Source organism: Rhinolophus hipposideros, assembly GCF_964194185.1.
Source record: "Rhinolophus hipposideros genome assembly, chromosome: 5".
NCBI lineage: Eukaryota > Metazoa > Chordata > Mammalia > Chiroptera > Rhinolophidae > Rhinolophus > Rhinolophus hipposideros.
In genome coordinates, this window is record NC_138051.1 from 63,625,940 (window position 1) to 63,643,415 (window position 17,476).

The window sequence follows — 17,476 nt, forward strand, 5'->3', positions numbered from 1 at the left end:
AGTGTTCCTAAAAACAGAGCTCACCAAATACGTGGCTGCAGAATAACAACACCAAAAGCCAGCCAGCAGTTTAGAGTGGTGCACAGAGAGGAATGACCCTGGGGGACACCAAGTTAAAAGCTCGTATTTCACTTCCCTTATGCAGCACTTTCCTTTCAAGCTGCGACCTCTATCGCAGCCATTGAGAACCACATCGTTTCCCTACTCCCTGGGAGAACACTCCTCCAGCTTCTGAACCATATTGCAGCCAAATGACCTGTCAGGCACTCCTGGGGGATAGTCAGACATTTGCCCTGGGATCTATAATACAATTTGACCTTCTTTATGCTGAGGTAAACACACCACCTGTCACCTCTGGAAACTCAGCCTTAGCGTCAAGCACATCTGGAATCTGCCTATAAACGTAGCCCCCAGATTAATGTTGAACAAGAAGGAAGGCTAAGGTATTCTGCCACTGATTTCCACTTACTGACAATTCCCACTCAGCAGCAATGTTCAGCTTTCACATGTGGACACCTGAACACCTCCCAGGCAGCAACGCTATGCTCAGATTGGCCCAAAACAAGCTTCGGAACACCTTGAAACGCATCTCAGCTTCATTTGAATTCCCCAGAATTTGGTTTATCGTATCAGTGCCTTCCGTGGGCACAAACAGAAGTGAGGAAGCGGAGTCTCAACTGTTGGGCTGCACAATGTGACAAGGTTCACTCACAGGACTGCCTCAGGCACATCTGGAGACTCTCCAATTTTCACCTCTTATCAATTATGGCCACGGTAGGAATTGAGGCCATAAACTGAAACCCTAGAAACTCATAAATGCACAGGAAATGTTCAAAGTTGCCATCTTCCCCAGAAAGGTCACTTCCAAGGAACCAAAAGGAGAAAGAGAAGAATGGAAATGTCTTATCTTGAAGCTCACTGAAGTATGTCTGTGTTTGATGAAAGGGTAAGTAATACCATGTACAAATCCCTTTACAATAATGATCTACCTATTACCATATGGAAATGAGCCTCACATGTTTGAGTCTTGAGTGCAAAATATTATTACTCGTAACCCTAGTTATACGGCTAATCTGTTGCTCAGGGGCACCGACTACCCAAGTCAGATGCCCTGTAGAGTATGAGGAAGGCTGCTTCTCCTTAAATGAAATGTATGTCATTTTTGCGCCTAAGCAGAATTTGGTAGGCCCCACATTTGCTGGATTATTTAAATACTGCCTGTTAGTCACTGTTCCTGTGCTGTGTGCCAGGATTTAGCGACACAACGCGATTGTATCATAAACATTCTGACCCTCCTCACTTTACCCCTGAAACCTACTTTGGTGACTGACACTGCTTTCTTTGCAGCCTTATCGGCTTCTTCTCCCCTTCCGATGGTGGATCTGATCTCCTTCCCAACATTCCTGTGCTGCTGTCTGGCTGAGGGCATTTCCCCTCACTGCTTAACAAACAGGTTTCCGCAGCCTTTAGGCTTGTTTTCTGTTTGTTTCCAACACAAGTGCACCACTTTCTGGGAGGTTCTTAGTTGTTTCAGGGAGTTAAGCTTCCCGTTTTTTTTTTTTAGGTAAGTGCTCCAAAGTTAATGTGAGATCAGCTGAATCATAAAAACAATTCCGCCTCCCTAGAGACACTGACTTTCAAAGAAAATTTTATTGCTTGCCTGTACATTTGATAAGAGTGAACAGGAAAGGAAAAACAAGTCCTCTGAGTCTTCTTCGTGCCATTTTTCATATTCTTGTTCCAACTTCAATCCATCAAAAATAGTGCCAGTTAGTCTTCTATTAGCTGGCTCCTACTAATGTGCTCTTTTCACTAACAACTGTTAGAACTTCACTTACCTCAGTATCTGTAACTGAATATAAGATAGCAATCAGTCTTCCTATTGTAAGGTTTTTCTATTTTATTCTTTCCCTTTGGTCTTTACTCTTACACATGGAATTTTAATATGTGAACACAGATTCCTACGCACCTCCCAAAGCCAGCTTTGCTTTATCATCTTCCTCCAAGAAGTGGAACGCTGTATTCCAGAAACAGGGCTGGTAAGGGCATATCTGAGCCAACCCTTTCTTTGGCTGCCTTTCAAAAAGTTGTTTAAAACAAGATATGCTCTTGAGTTGGAAAAAGGAATTACACATGATAACCTTAGACAGCAGCTACTTGCTTTGCCCAGCTAATATTACTGCACAATACTATGACTTCATGTGGTGTGTTGTCTACAATTCCGGCCAAAACCATGCCACCAAAATGGCTGCATTGAGATGAAATTAATTTCAATGGGACATGACTGTATTGAAATGTCATACTGTATATCACAATGCAGTTGGTATAATTATCGTACATTTAATAAGCGTAGGATGATTAGGAAAAAGATAAAGCAAAACTCTGTATTCTATGAAATGACAAGTGATTCCAGTTATTGGTCCTTAATCTCACCAACCGACTTCTAACAGTAGCACCTGCTCTGGGAACACCTTTCCAGTCTTAGTAAATGAACTGCCTTGAGTCACTCACACCATTCATCCACTCCCCAGAACACTGACCATATTTGTAAGAGAGTAGCCTGCACAATTGAAATATGTATTTTCTCTAGGCAGAGCTAATTAGAACCATTAACCACTGACCCCATAACACCAGATACCTAGCTAAAGCAGCTCAATCAGATCCTACCCCATTCCCCTCAACAAGCAGATGAAACCTACTCTACTTTTACAACCTGTTAAAACAGGCACATAAGCAAGTCCAGAATCATGCCGATGGGAGAAAATATAGTCTGGGCCCCAATGGAGCAGGTCCACACTGCCTAAGAAAAGATCAACACAACTCAAAGAACACATGCTATATTTTGCCTGTGTATAAGGCACACCCATGTATAATGCGCACCCACATTTTTGGCCCTAACTTTCAGGGGGAAGAGACCTTTTGTTTTAATTTTGTAATTCAAATTTTTATTTGTTTACATTTAGGTACTTGTTTTTTGTATTAAAAGGAATTTTAGCATTTATTTTTTAACATATTATGGTACAAGAAATTTTATGTAACAAATAAGTACAAAACACAAGAACAGATACAAGGTACAAGAAATGTTAAGGGTGGCTGGTTAGCTCAGTTGGTAGAGCGAGGTGCTCTTAACAACAAGGTTGCCGATTCGATTCCCACATGGGCCACGTGAGCTACACCCTCCACAACTAGATTGAAACAACTACTCGACTCAGAGCTAATGGGTCCTGGAAAAACACACTTAAAATAAATAAAAGTTTTTTAAAAAAGACGTTTTATGTACTGGTAACAAATTTATGATATTTACGCATCATAGAAGGCCAAGAATTCTTCATCGTTGCAAATTCAAGAAAACCGATTATCATATTCCAGAGTATTATTTTGCATACGGATATTGTTATTGATTTCTAGACACTTTCTACTCATAAGCATAAATAAAAGAATTTAAAACATTTGTATAGATTTGGAATTATTACTATTCATGTATAATGCACATTCTTATTTTTCCCTCACAAATTTGGCAAAAACTGCACATTATACATGGCAAAATATGGTACTTCAAGAATTTCGTGAGCTGAAGTTTTTTAAGCTAACTACAAGGCTGCCAAAGGCTGTTATAGCAGAATTCATCTACTAGGAGTGTGGTGTTAATGTTACTGTGGAATCTAGGAGGGATGGATTCTGTTAACTAGCCCCTCAAGCACTCCCACCATCACCAGATGTTAAGATAATGATCAGCACATCTTGTTCTCCAAGGCATAAGCCCCACCAAGATCAGAAAGAGGTTTCTCCCTATTTCAAACGTGTTCAAATAGCATCATCAGAGAGGGGTTACCTGCTTTCCTCAGCCATTGTTGGTACATGTGCCCTCATGGTAAGAAGTAACTGTGGTCTGAGTCTACAGTGAAAACTTCGCTCAAAGGAATTTCCCTGAGTAAAAGTGACTGTTATGGTTGCTCCTTGCCCAGTATCCCAGGTACTTGCAGCACCTTTTCTAATTCAGCTATCACCATGGACCCACCCTCTAACTGACACAAAACACTTGATTGCCTTGTGCCTGTGTTCCCCACCTGCAATGTGCAGTAATGGTAATCCTTTCCAACTTTCCGGAACAAAGAAGAGCTACAGGCTATCTTTTTTCATAACAGAGTAATTATTTCAGTAATAAGGATTTCTCTTTTACTTTCATGTTTTTAAGTCGTGAAACTCAAAATGCATAATGTACTTGAAATTAATAAATCCCCCAATATCTTTGGGAGACACAGAATTATTGTTCCATATAACTGGATGTTTATCCAGAAGAGAAGTAATTTATTCCATGACATACAAGGAAGCTATGGGGAACAACTTAAAATCTCTTTACCATTCATCTTGATCCTCCTTTCAAAGTATAGAATACCCACTGAGTTGAACAGGCAAGCATTTGCTCCAGTGTTTGTCCTCTCCCTTATGAGTCTTCCATAAGCTTTATCATAAAGAAACAAACTCCCAAAGCATGATTTGGATGCAAGTAGACTCAAATCCGAACTCCAAAAGTGAAAATTTGTCTGATAACCAAAAATCAAATTCAGAAGTCTTATTTTCTTTTAAGACCTGCAAAATCGTCTTCCCCTCCCCTTAAGAAATTCAGTACCCAGTGCTTCCCTATAAATAGTTGTCAATAAACACAACTGCTGCAAATGTATTCAGTAAATGTTAAGGTCAAAGGCCTTCACTGTTTATTGCCTTGTAAACTCAAAGACAAGTGAATTTATTGCTTGAATGCGTTTCAGGGTATTGGCCTTCATAAAAGTTCTGAATCCCAGGTACAAAATGCTCCATCAACTCGCACCAAAGCTATTCTGCACAGAACTTAAGAGACCGCCCACCACTGGATTCATAATTCAAACATGTCTTGGAAAGTGTATTGTTTGCCATGTTGCATAGATCCCCATGGATTAGTGCTGAACTGCGCCTGTCATTATTACAAGAACTTGCTTCAACCAAACTATAAATTGCTACTGCTTCTAAAACAATATCACATATTAGTCTGCCATTGTAAACGCTCCAAAATGTAATAGAAAAGATGTCAAGAATGGAAGATTTTATAATTTTTCTCTAATCACATAAGGAAGATATCTATAATCTCCTTGATATAAAATTTGTCAAATTTAAAAGAAAAAAAAGACATTTCACATCAGATCACATAGGAAAGTATGGACTACTTCAGATAATTAAATTTTTGTATTATTCAAAACCTAATTTTTCTATACTTTCTACCTGTGATTTGGCAACTTTATGAATTAATAAGTCTAGGAGAGATAGCAAAAGGAGAGATCATAAGACAATTATTAAATATTGTTATTTTTAGAATTTCTATAACAGTGATGAGAGTTTACATTTATATCTTTAAGACAGTTTTATAATTATTTGTACATTTCACTCGTCTGTTAATATTTTCATTATGATATAGATATTTTAAAGTAAAATTTATTTTTATAAATAAAGCCAGAATCTGGGTTCCAGGACCATGTTGAGTACAAAAGCAATGAAATATACAAAGTCTGTGGTATTAATATCAGAAATGCAATATCCATCATGAAGTTCAAAATAAAATATCAAACTTAAACCACTGATGGTAAAATAAAATTATCCTAGACTTCTGGTACTCTTTCTCCCATGATGGCAATAGCCTCCAAAGAATGTTGCTAAAATCATACCTTGTACAAACCCAAATTAAAATAACAAATATCTTCTAACTGTCAAAATGTAGAGTATTTTAAAAATGTCACATATACACTAATCCCACTACAAAATGCAGGTTTGGGCTTCATGTTGGATTACATCATTTTTTTTGACATTACTCAGGGAAGAGCTGAATTCTTAATCTATTTCCTCTCATGTGAAATGCTGGATTATATCACTTTTATCCTTAATAAATTCCTTTCATTCTAACAAACATTAAACCACTCTCCAATTTTCTCCAAAGCATGGTCTTAATCCGGAGTTTCTTCTCTACATAAGATCATAACAGCATAGTTGGAAGACATTAAGGTACATTTTTGCTATTTTTATCAAAATAGCTTTATGAAAATAAAACATATTAGATGACTTACAAACTGTCCTATGTAAAAAAAGAAATGCATTCTTTAAGGAACATTAATTAAATATCTACCCTGCCTTACTGAGATGATTAAGATAGAAGCCCAACAGTCAAGGAATTGAGAGACCACCAGGGTGGGGAGTCTGGTGTGTAAACAGATGATTACAATGTAACATGGCAACAATAGAGGTACTTCAAATGACTGGAAAATTTAGAGGTGGGCAGGCAAAGCAGGAAGTGATAACTCTGCCTGTACATACTTTTTGGTTTGTTTTTTAAGTACTTATACTTCATCGCCCCATGAAATCGCCATATAATGAACTGAAATTCAAATTATTTTCATGCTGAAAGACTCTCTATTTATTTAGGGCAAGATGAAAATAATATATATGTCTACAAGACATGTTGACAAGTCTGGAGTCTCTACACAAGCTGAAATGGATCATCTTTTAGAAGAATATATCTTTTGGAAGGCAGCATAAAAATTCTACAACTCTTATTACTCTTTAAAAAGTTATATGTGTTGGGCATTTATTCTAGAAATACACAAACTTATCTTCACACAAAATCTGTTCAGAGACTCTTTATCCAAAATAATCCCAAAACTAGAAATAACATAGGTGTCCTTCAAAGAGTGAATGCGTAAACAAACTCTGGTTCATCTATACCAAGGAATATGACTCAGCAATAAAAAGGGATGAACTGTGAAACACAAAACAACTCGGATGAATATCTAGAGAATTATGCTGAGTGGAAAAAAGCCATCATAAAAAGTTACATACTACTATATGATTCCACTTATTCAATATTTTTGAAATTACCAAATCTTAGAAATGGAGGACAGATTAGTGGTTGCCAGAGATGGGGGCGGGGGGGTGTGGCTATATAAGAGTGACATGAGGATTCTCTTGGTGATGGAACTGTTCAGTGTCTTGATTGTGGTGCTGGATACATGAACTGACACAAGTAATATAACTGTACAGAACTAAATACATGCACACAAATGAGTACAAGTAAAACTGGGGAAATCTGAAAGAGATGGATGGATTGTATCAATGTCAATAACCCGGTTGTGATATTAGGTTGGTGCGCAGTTTTTGCAATTATTTTTAACCTTTTAAACCACAATGACTTCTGTACCAACCTAATATTACACTAGGGTTTTGCAAACGGTTACCATTGGGGGAAACTGCAAGAATTGTACATGGATCTCTCTGTACTATTTTTTACCACTTCATGTGAATGTACAATTATCTCAATAAAAACTTTGAACATTTTTAAATTTTAAATAAAATGTCATGTTTGTGATATATTATCAAATGATATGGGCACGATGTGAGAGAATTCACTATCATGCACAGCGCTAACATAAACAGAAAAACATCAACTAAGATCTCTCGCATCTCCTCCAACACACCTTGCAGAAAGCTAAACTATTCAAGGATACAAGAACCCTACCTTATGGTGCTCACAGACTATATCTGAATACCACTGGTAAATTGGATTGATTTTTTAAGCAGCTGCTGAAGGACTACTTCTCATTCATGAGTCTTGCTGAAGAGTAAGGAAGATAAATTTAACTTTCAATCCATAGTAAAGAATCCTCATTAACTAATTTACTGCCTGGTACATTCTAGCTTTCAATTTTCAAAATGACACTAAACCTAAGATATAGGCATCAATTGAACTAAAGTGACCTGCATCTAGAAATATGTTAATTATCTGATGCTGAAAACACAAAAGGGATTAGAGGAATTCTGAGGCAGTTTCCTAAAACCTTCCTTCATGCCTAGTCTAGAAGGGGCAGAGCTCCTGATCACATTCTGACACAAACGAGTCAAGGCCTTCTCTCTCATCCCCTCAGGCTCTTAGGATCTAAGGCACTTTTGATAAAGATTGTCCGTATGATCAAGGCATTGATTATACCTGTGTCTTTCAGCACAGGTCGGAATGTATTTCAGATAAGACAATTCCACGTTTGAAAAGTGACCCATAGTCTTTCAAGTAAAAAATGTTTCTACAGAAACAATCTTTAGAATAAAGCACCCTAAGAAGTGGAAAGGCTTTTAAGGTATAGAGCCCCTTATTCAGCCTAAGTCCATGAGAACTCATGCTGTGCTGACCATGTATTGACATACCCAAAAAGAGGTAGGTTTGTCTATGAACCCAAGGAGGAAAGATGGACTACGAGATGAACAGGCCTTTGTTTGTATGTAGTGTGTGGGGAAGGGAAAAGCACAGTTTATCACCAGGGCAGTAAGTGGATTTGGGAGCATGACTCAACCTGAACTTGTTTCCTAAGCATCAAAATGGAAATCACGATTCCTCCTTTACCAAATTCACCAGACTGTTAAAAAGAGAATCCAATGAAAAATATACACAAATACTTTATATTTTTAAAGCACTATACAAAGTTAAGGGATTATTAGTAGTAGTCTAAAGAGGAGTCTACCATTAAAAAGTCAGCAAAGAATACTCCCTAACTTAAATTCTGAAGGGTGCTTCTAAATCAAATCATTATCTGAATATTTGTTGATAAGAAGAAAAAAAATGAAGAAAGACTATTTAACTGTTGAACCAATTTTCTTTGAGAATTCCTGATTAACCTAAAATTCTACCATGTACAATAGGTGATGGGGGGGGGAGGGAACTAGAATAACCGTGATATAAATTGATCTAATGAAAGTTAATAGCCAAAGTGAGATTTCTGAGAGGGTACCTTTATAATTCATTGATCAGCTTGTTCTTATCTGATTGTATAGAAATCCCACCATTTGCTCTATTGTTTTAATTAAACTATGCAGTTGAGAGGGCTGATGGTCCCATTTTACATTTAAGAAAAGTGAAGACCAAAGGGAATGAAGTCCCACCACGTTAATACATACGGGGTGATTTCACACAATTAATACCAGCACACCTGATGCAAGGAAAGACCCAGCAGGGATGGCATGTCTATGGGCAACCAGAGATCTTTGCCCAATTCGAAAAGAGGCAGACATAAAAGCACTTCTTCAGGCTCATTTGAATTGCCTGCCTGTTCAGGGCAAATCTTCAGAATCTAAACAGCTCAGCTGAACACAGTGACTAGGCAACACTGCCTTCCAGTGGCAACAATATGTTTTAAGAATCAAAAACCATAGAGTGTGTATAGTATTTCAGCTAGGTAGTGTCTGTTTGCCCTTAGGCTCAAGGAAACACAGAAAGATTATTTTCAAAGCTGTAGTGTAGTTACTAATTAAAATTCCACTGTTAGTAATACTCTTTCTCGGTACTTGTTGAAAAAATTCAGAGCAACAACCTCCCTTTTGTAGATAGGAATCCCACTCAGAGCAATTATGTTATTCAAATAACGTCACAGGCTAACTCTGAACTGACTTCAGTGCCATAATCCTGCATCTCATCATCAAATGCATACTCGGTAGCCAATGGTTCCAGAGAAGGTAAAAACAAATTAGTGCTTTGCAAAGTGATTGTTCTTTGCAAAGGTTATTCTTATGATCTTATGAAAATTCCCACTTTTCCCTAATTAAAACCTATCCACGAATCCCTTTCTTATATTTCTCTTAAGTTTTCCAAAATGCCTTACACAGTATTAAGAATATTCTGGATACCTGAGAAATAATTATTGTGTTGCATTTTTTTTAACGTCTATGTTAAGTAGGAAATGTCATTCTCACCTTAACTCTCTTAGCCCAAAAATATCTTCTCTAGTTATCCTTCACTCTGAATTTTCCATTCCTGCTGGCCTGTCTGAAACCTCTCAGTGAGATGATAGGATTTATCCTCATTATTTTTATCTATGGCTTAATTGTCACCTTCCCGTCTGTCTCATGGCTTCATCTCTAGTGCTAGCATTCATCTTCTTGAGCTGCTGTTGCCACAAAAACATTTTCAGAATTTGTTTCTAAGGGGTCTGAGCAAGTTATACCAAAAGAGACTGGGACATCTCCCCAAAGGCCTGCTTGGTTGGGGGTAATTAGAATAGTGATGTCAATATTGTAAGGGTCTCATATATCTGAAGCTGTCAAGCACTTCTTGAAAGTTTTCTCACTGATAATCCCAATGTCCTTGAGAGAGAGTTGAATAACCTAATGTCATATCAACTAGAGGGAACAACCAAGTCATACAGACGCCCCATAAAATGTCTCTTAATAGGGGGATTGGTCAGATGCAATAACAAATCATTCTGTGGCATACTATGCAACCATTAAAATAATGATTTGGATAAATGTGTATTGAGATAAAAAATAGCAGCAATATATCATTAAGGAGACAAAAGGGCAAGTTACCAGACTCAACATACAATATGATGTTTTAGCAAATGTGTGTGTGTATGTGTGTGTACAGAGGCACCACCAACCTAAACCTACCCCGCATGCACAAATAATACCTATGAATCGTGCTCCCCTCCCACCTCAGCTACTCCCAAATAAACAAAAAAATATATAAGTTAAATCAGTTTTGGGATTTTTTTTTAAAGGATTTTAGACAAGCTCTAACAACTGGTTCTTTAGAAGGAAAGGCCTGATTTGTGGCACTTGCCAATTTTCACAGTGAAAATACTCTCAACATAATCAGTTTTAAGCTACGAACTTGATGTTACCAAACATGGTGTTGGGTATACTCACACTTGGCTCAACTGCTCTTGAAAACCCATGTGAACTAGCGTCAGCCACCAACTGCCTAGCCCCCACCTGCAAATGTATTGTAATCTGTAGGCCACTCTTACAAAGAATAAACAATAGAATGTATGTTTTAGGTGATTTTTATTGCTTTCATTTTGTTGATCTCTGTATCTAAGTTTCTACATTTTCAACATAGACCATATGTGTCCTGCATTGTTTTTTACATATTTAAATTTTAAAAGAAATTTTGTTTCTTTTATTACCTGGAAGTAGAGAAGATCTTGGTAAGTGTGACACAAAACCTAGAAGCCACAAATAAATTTGATAAATTGAACTACATAAAAATTAAGCTTTCTATGTGGCAAAAAAAGTTCTCATAAGCAAAAGTGGAAAAAAAACAACAAACTGGAAAAAATGTGCAGTTTGTTTCTCAGAAACATCATCTACCCTAATATATAATTATTTCCCAACTGACAACCTGATAGAAAAATACGTAATGACTTGAACAGACTGTTCAAATGGAAAGAAAGAGAGAGCTCAGAGATAGATCCCACTCACCCATATAAGAGACATGTAACTTAAAATTTAACATGGAGATACCATTTACCTAATCTATCAGATTGGTAAAGCTTCAAAAAATGAACGTTTCAGAAAACATTCTGTGAGTGAGGCTGTGATGAGAACTTAAATTGGTACAAATTCTCTGAGTGTGGTAGTCTAAATAATGACCCCATAAAGGTGTCCACATACTAACCAGGAACCTGTGAATATATTACGTTACACTGCATAAGGGATTTTGCACATGTGATTAAAGTTATAGATCTTGAAATAGGGAGATTATCCTGAATTATCTGGGTGGGCTCAATATGATTCACAAAGGTCCTTATAAAAGGGAGGCAGGAGTGTCAAGAGTCAGAGAAAACGTGATGATGGAAGCAGAGGCCACAGAGAGATTTAAAGATGCTTCTACTCTTGGCCTTAAAGATGGAGGAAGGGGTCACAAGCTAAGGAATTCCAGCCTCTAGAAGCTGGAAAAGGAAAGGGATGGATTCTTCTATAGAGCCTCTAGAAGGAATGCAGCCCTGCCAATACACAGATTTTAAGACTTCTCACTTCCAAACCTATAAGATAAATTTGTGTCGTTTTAAGTCACTAAGTTTGTGGTAATTTGTTACAGCAGCCATAGGAAACTAATAGAGAGAGCAATCTGGCTAACTACAAATGCACAGTAATATGCATTTGGCCCCAAAACTCCATATCTAGGAATTTAACTGAAGATATATTCACATACATGAAAAATTATGCATGTAATAGCAAACAATTGGAACCCATGTAAATAACCATCAAAAGGAGGCTGATTAAATAATGATACATTCACATAATGGAATATTATGCACCCATAAAAAAGTGAATATGAAAGTTCTTTATGTCATGACATGACAAGATCGCCTAAAGTAAATGAAAAAAGGAAGGTGTTTTTAGTATAAGTACAATGGATACAGTATGCTAAAAATTATATAAAAATGGGCAGGAGAGAAAACGTGCAGTATGTATTCACGTACATATGCGTAAATATCTCTGGAAGAATAAGTAAACTAAGTATTTATTGCCTATGTGGAAGGGAATTAGATGGCTGGACACTAGGAAGGAAAGGCAGACTCCCTATACGATACCTCTTATATTTTGCTGAAAACAGTATATGTAATATGAATAGATTACCTATTCAAAAATTTAAATTAAAAAAAAAAAGATTATAAACTAAACAGCAAAGAGATTACGTAGCCTGACTGGCGTCACCCAAGTCAGTAAAGATGCCATCATCATCAGTCGGTCTCCACAGAACATTTCTTTTTTTTTTTTTTTTTTGAGGTAGGCAGTGCCATAAATTCCAACCATTCTAGAACCATGGTGGTGAATTCATGGCATTCTATGTGACCTAAGGAGCAGAATGAAGGAGTGATTTCATAGTCAGGTGGGTTGTGAATGGAGGTGTGTGGTCAGCTAGATGAGAGCTAACCTTGCATTGTCTCCAAGTGAGAATTTCTACTTGCTTTGAGTCATGATGAGGATTCTTTAGAAGTCCTTGCAGAAACCTTGTCTAGTCTCAGACACCCCGTAAGTAGGATTGCCAGATTTAACAAATAAAACTACAGCATGCCCAGTTTAAATTTGAATTTCAGGTAAACAATGAATAATTAAAAATTAAGAAGTTTATAAACACAGCAAATGCTTTTCCATTATTTGTCACTTACGTGACATTGAAAATTAACTGGGCATCCTGTATTTTATTTAACAACCCTACTTCTAAAGAACTCCCCTAGAGGTCACGTGGCAGCCATGGAGCAGCAGGTGAGGACAGACGGGCCCATGCAGACCGGAGTGTGCCTCCACTCTCAGCCACCATCACTCTCCCTTTCATAAACACTGAACATACCCCTTCTGACAGGAAAGACTAGAAAGCTGGACAGGTTTGCATGGCAAGGCACGACGCTGCCCAGGCAGCGTCACTAGCCAAAGACAAAGATACATGGCTCTAAGTTAAAGTAACTCTCCAAGCTCACTTCTAGCCCTAGAGTTTCTCCTGTAGGTAATGTGTGGAATGCTTTAGAAGAATTTGGAATGGGGGTGGGAGCTGTCGGGCAACCCAGAGAAATGTTCTCCCAGCCCAGGTAATAAACGTATTCCTTTCCCTAAATACCGTTAAAGATTTTTTTTTTAAATCTTTAAAAAAAACCCTTTAAGCTGACCTCCTGCCAAAGTACACATCAATTATACAGCTTCAGTCAGGCGGATGCTCGAGGAAAGGGGGATAATGTTACACCCAGCTGGGCACTTTGTAGTTAGCACAAATGTAATATAAAGCACAGCAGAGTTCGTCAAGTGTCTGTCTGGATTTTCAGTTTTCATTAGCGCTATAATTAAAACCACATTTTCAGCTCTATTACCTGTAACAAGAAAGGAATGAGAAATGAGGTTGTCAAGGTCAGGCTTTTCCAGCTATTTATACTGAGTATCTGCAGGCCACAAGTTGTTGAATTTGGTGTAAACCAGAGCGATGGCTGAATGTCGCACAAGGACCCATCCTGTGTGGCTTGAAAGGCACACCTATGAGGTCACTTCCTTTGAATGGCCACTGGGCCATGTATGTCTACAGCACATGAGGACCAGGAAGACAGGCAGTTGGATAAATCTACTCTCGGCTACAGTGACTGATCCCAGGAGGAGCTGCTCTCCTATTAAGACCAAGCTTGTCGTACACCCTAAAACAGTCCCAAAGGCTGTCCTCAGATACACTTGTTGAGGACAAGAATCCTAAAAATCCGAAAGGCCATCTTCTTCCTACCTTGACTGTAAATGTGCAGGAGAGGGCTGGGTGTGGATGTAAACGTCAAATCTCCCCTGCAGCACTCCCTCACCTGCTCACACACTCCACAGAGGGCTCACTATGTGTGGCAAATCATGGGGGCCTGGTCTTCCAACCTACAACCCCGCCACTTCTCACCACCATCTGGTCCATGGCACCACCATCTTGCTCCTGAATTCTGACAAGTCTCCTGCCTTCTGCCTCACACTCCCTGCTCTAATCTGAATGTTAGTGTCCCCACAAAATTCGTATGTTGTAATGCTAACCCCCAATGTGATGATATCAGGAGGTGGAGACTTTGGAAGGTGATTAGGTCATGAGAGTGGAGGCTCATGGATGGGATTAGTGCCCTTAGAAAAGGGACCCCAGAGCACTCCTTTGCCCCTTCACCATGTGAAAATACAGTGAGAGGATGGCCATCTATGAACCAGGAAGTGGGCCCTCTCCGGACACCAAATCTACTGGCACCTTGATCTTGGATTTCCCAGCCTCCATAACTGTGAGAAATAAATTTATGTTCTTTATCAGCCACCCAGCCTATGGTATTTTGGTACAGCATCCAAATGGACTAAGACACTCCTCCTCCAACACCCCTAACCCCCACCACACACACACCCCATAGTCTATTCTCAACAGTGCAGCCAGATCATGTCACCACTTCTCTATGCAAAGCATTCTGGTGGCTTCCAACTCTCTCAGAGTACAAGCAGGAGCCCTCACAACTCCTTCTAGCCTCGTGGTACTACTCTCATTGCACCTCCCACTACTCTCCCCCCATCTCTCTCCAGTCCAGGCACACTCCTTGCTCAGAAACTTTGCACTTGCTGTTCCCTCTGCCTGGAGTTCTCTTTCTCCTGTCGTCTGCATGACTGGCTCTTACTCAAAAGGCACTTTTTTTTTCCAGTAAGGCCTTCTCTGACCACTGTACTTCATAATGCAAACCATCAGCACCTCACCCATGCTGCCAACCATGGCATTCCCTATTTCCTTTCTCACTTATCACCATCTGCTCTATGATATAGTTCTTATTTATTTATTTTCTTTACATGTCTGTCTCTCTTCACTTCCCATAATATAAGTTTCTTGAGAAAAGTACTTTTGTCAGTGTCTGTTCACTGTACTTATCCCTAGTACTTAGAAAGAGCCTGGCACATAATAGACATTCAACAAATATTGACTGATATTCTGCTGCTGTACTAAAAACTGCCAGGAATATTTTTTTATTTATGTCATTGTTGTGAACAATTCTAACAGGAGCAATAATATTAATTCATATACTGCATGCAAACATTACAGCAGCACTTAGAGCAAACATGTGGCTAAAACTAAGAGCCAAATAAAAAACAGAGTTGTTAAGAAAATGGGCCCAAGGACTCTAGTCCCTGCTCTGCCACAAACTAGCTGAATAAAATGTGTCCATTCTCTAAGCCTCAGTGCTCTCATCTCATGGGGTGATAATAGTAGTACCTATCTCACAAGGTTGTAATAAAACCTTGTAGTAAGTAAAAAAAAAAATGCAAGTAACAAACACACATTCCTGTGCCTTGCACATGGCCCATGTTCCATAAATGTTATTATTATTGCTACAGCATGATCCCAGCCCTAAAGAATCTTCTAGAAGCCCAATGCAGCACTTTGTTGCATGGGATTAAATCACTAAGCAAGTGAAGAACAGAAAATACGTGGAGAAGACCTGGAATCCCAAAGAGCTGTTGCTGGAAATGTAATGAATGGGAATGCACTTGAATGTAGAAGCCTTGAATTAGAAGAGCTCTTAGAGGTCATCTTCCCATAGAGGAGTCTCTGCTACAATAGTCCGTAAAGTGGTCACACCACCACATTGGTTCACTCCACAGTGACAGTGAGAGGCTGAGCTTGCTGCATTGCTAGGCAGATGGAACTGAGAAGAAACTCTAGCTCTTTCTGTGCCCAGTGCAGCCATGGCTTGTGGTCCCAAGAAGCATCTCAAGCATGTAGCAGCTACAAAGCATTAGATGCTGGATAAACTGAACAGTGTATTTGCTCCTCGTCCATCTACCAGTCCCCATAAGCTGAGGGAATGTCTCCCTCTCATCACCTTCCTAAGGAACAGACTGGAACCCTAACAAAAGATAAAGAAGATCTGCATGCAGCAGTTCATTAAGATTGATGGCAAGGTTCAAACTGATATAACCTCCCCTGCTGGTTTGATGGATGTCATCAGCATTGGCAAGACCAGAGAGAATTTCCATCTGATCTACGACACCAAGGGTCGCTTTGCTGTTCATCGTATTACTCCTGTAAAGGCCAAGTACAAGTTGTGCAAAATGAGAAAGATCTTTGTGGGCCCAAAAGGAATCCCTTATTTGGTCACCCATGATGCTCATACCATCCGCTACCGTGATACCCTAATCAAGGTGAATAACACCATTCAAATTGATTTGGAGACTGGCAAAATTACTGATTTCATCATGTTTGACACTAGCAACCTATGCATAGTAACTGGAGGTGCCAACCTGGGAAGAATTGGTGTGATTACCAACAAAGAGAGATACCCTGGTTCTTTTGTGTAGTTCATGTGCAAGATGCCAATGGCAACAACTTTGCCACCTGGCCCTCGAACATTTTTGTTATTGGCAAAAGCAACAAAACATGGATTTCTCTTCCCCGTGTAAAGGGTATCTGCCTCACCATTGCTGAAAAGAGAAACAAGAGTACTTGCGGCCAAACAGAGAAGTGGGTAAAATGATCTCTGGTGACATGATTGGAAGTCTTCATCCCTAATTAAAGATAATATAGTAAGAAAGGGAAGGGAAGGGAAGGGAAGGGAAGGGAAGGGAAGGGAAGGGAAGGGAAGGGAAGGGAAGGGAAGGAAAGGAAAGGAAAGGAAAGGAAAGGAAAGGAAAGGAAAGGAAAGGAAAGGAAAGGAAAGGAAAGGAAAGGAAAGGAAAGGAAAGGAAAGGAAAAGAAAGGAAAGGGAAAGAAAAGAAAGAAAAAAAGGAAGGAAGAAAAGAAACTCTACAAGTTATTTAATAGAATAAATGTTGAAGTAAACACACAAATGCATATGTACCAGGAAGGAAATAAACAGGGTGCTTTAATGGTTCAAAAGAGGTGGGTCTAAAATGTCCAGAATAGGTAAATCCATAGAGACCGAAGGTAGATCAGAGGATACCACAGGCTGGGGAAAAATGAGGGGTGGAGAGTGACTTTTTAATGGCATGGGGTTTGGGGGGGGGTTATGGAAATGTTCTGAAGTTAGGTAATGCTGATCATTGTACAATCTTGTCAATATATTAAAACCTACTGAACTGTACACTTTAAAATGGTGAATTCTATGCTATATAAAATGTGAATCATAATGCAATTTAAATTTTTCTAATAAAAAAAAAAAGCTGGGGTGGAGGGGCCTGATTTAGCTATGGTAGA

At 38.8% G+C, this 17,476-nt stretch overlaps 1 pseudogene across 1 annotated transcript; it reads left to right on the forward strand.

The window, feature by feature from the left end:
- The first annotated feature begins 16,008 nt into the window (after window positions 1-16,008).
- On the forward strand, window positions 16,009-16,791 carry LOC308497744 (small ribosomal subunit protein eS4-like; annotated as a pseudogene). Its single transcript has one exon. The product of its transcript is annotated as a small ribosomal subunit protein eS4-like (transcript).
- The last annotated feature ends 685 nt before the right edge of the window (window positions 16,792-17,476 follow it).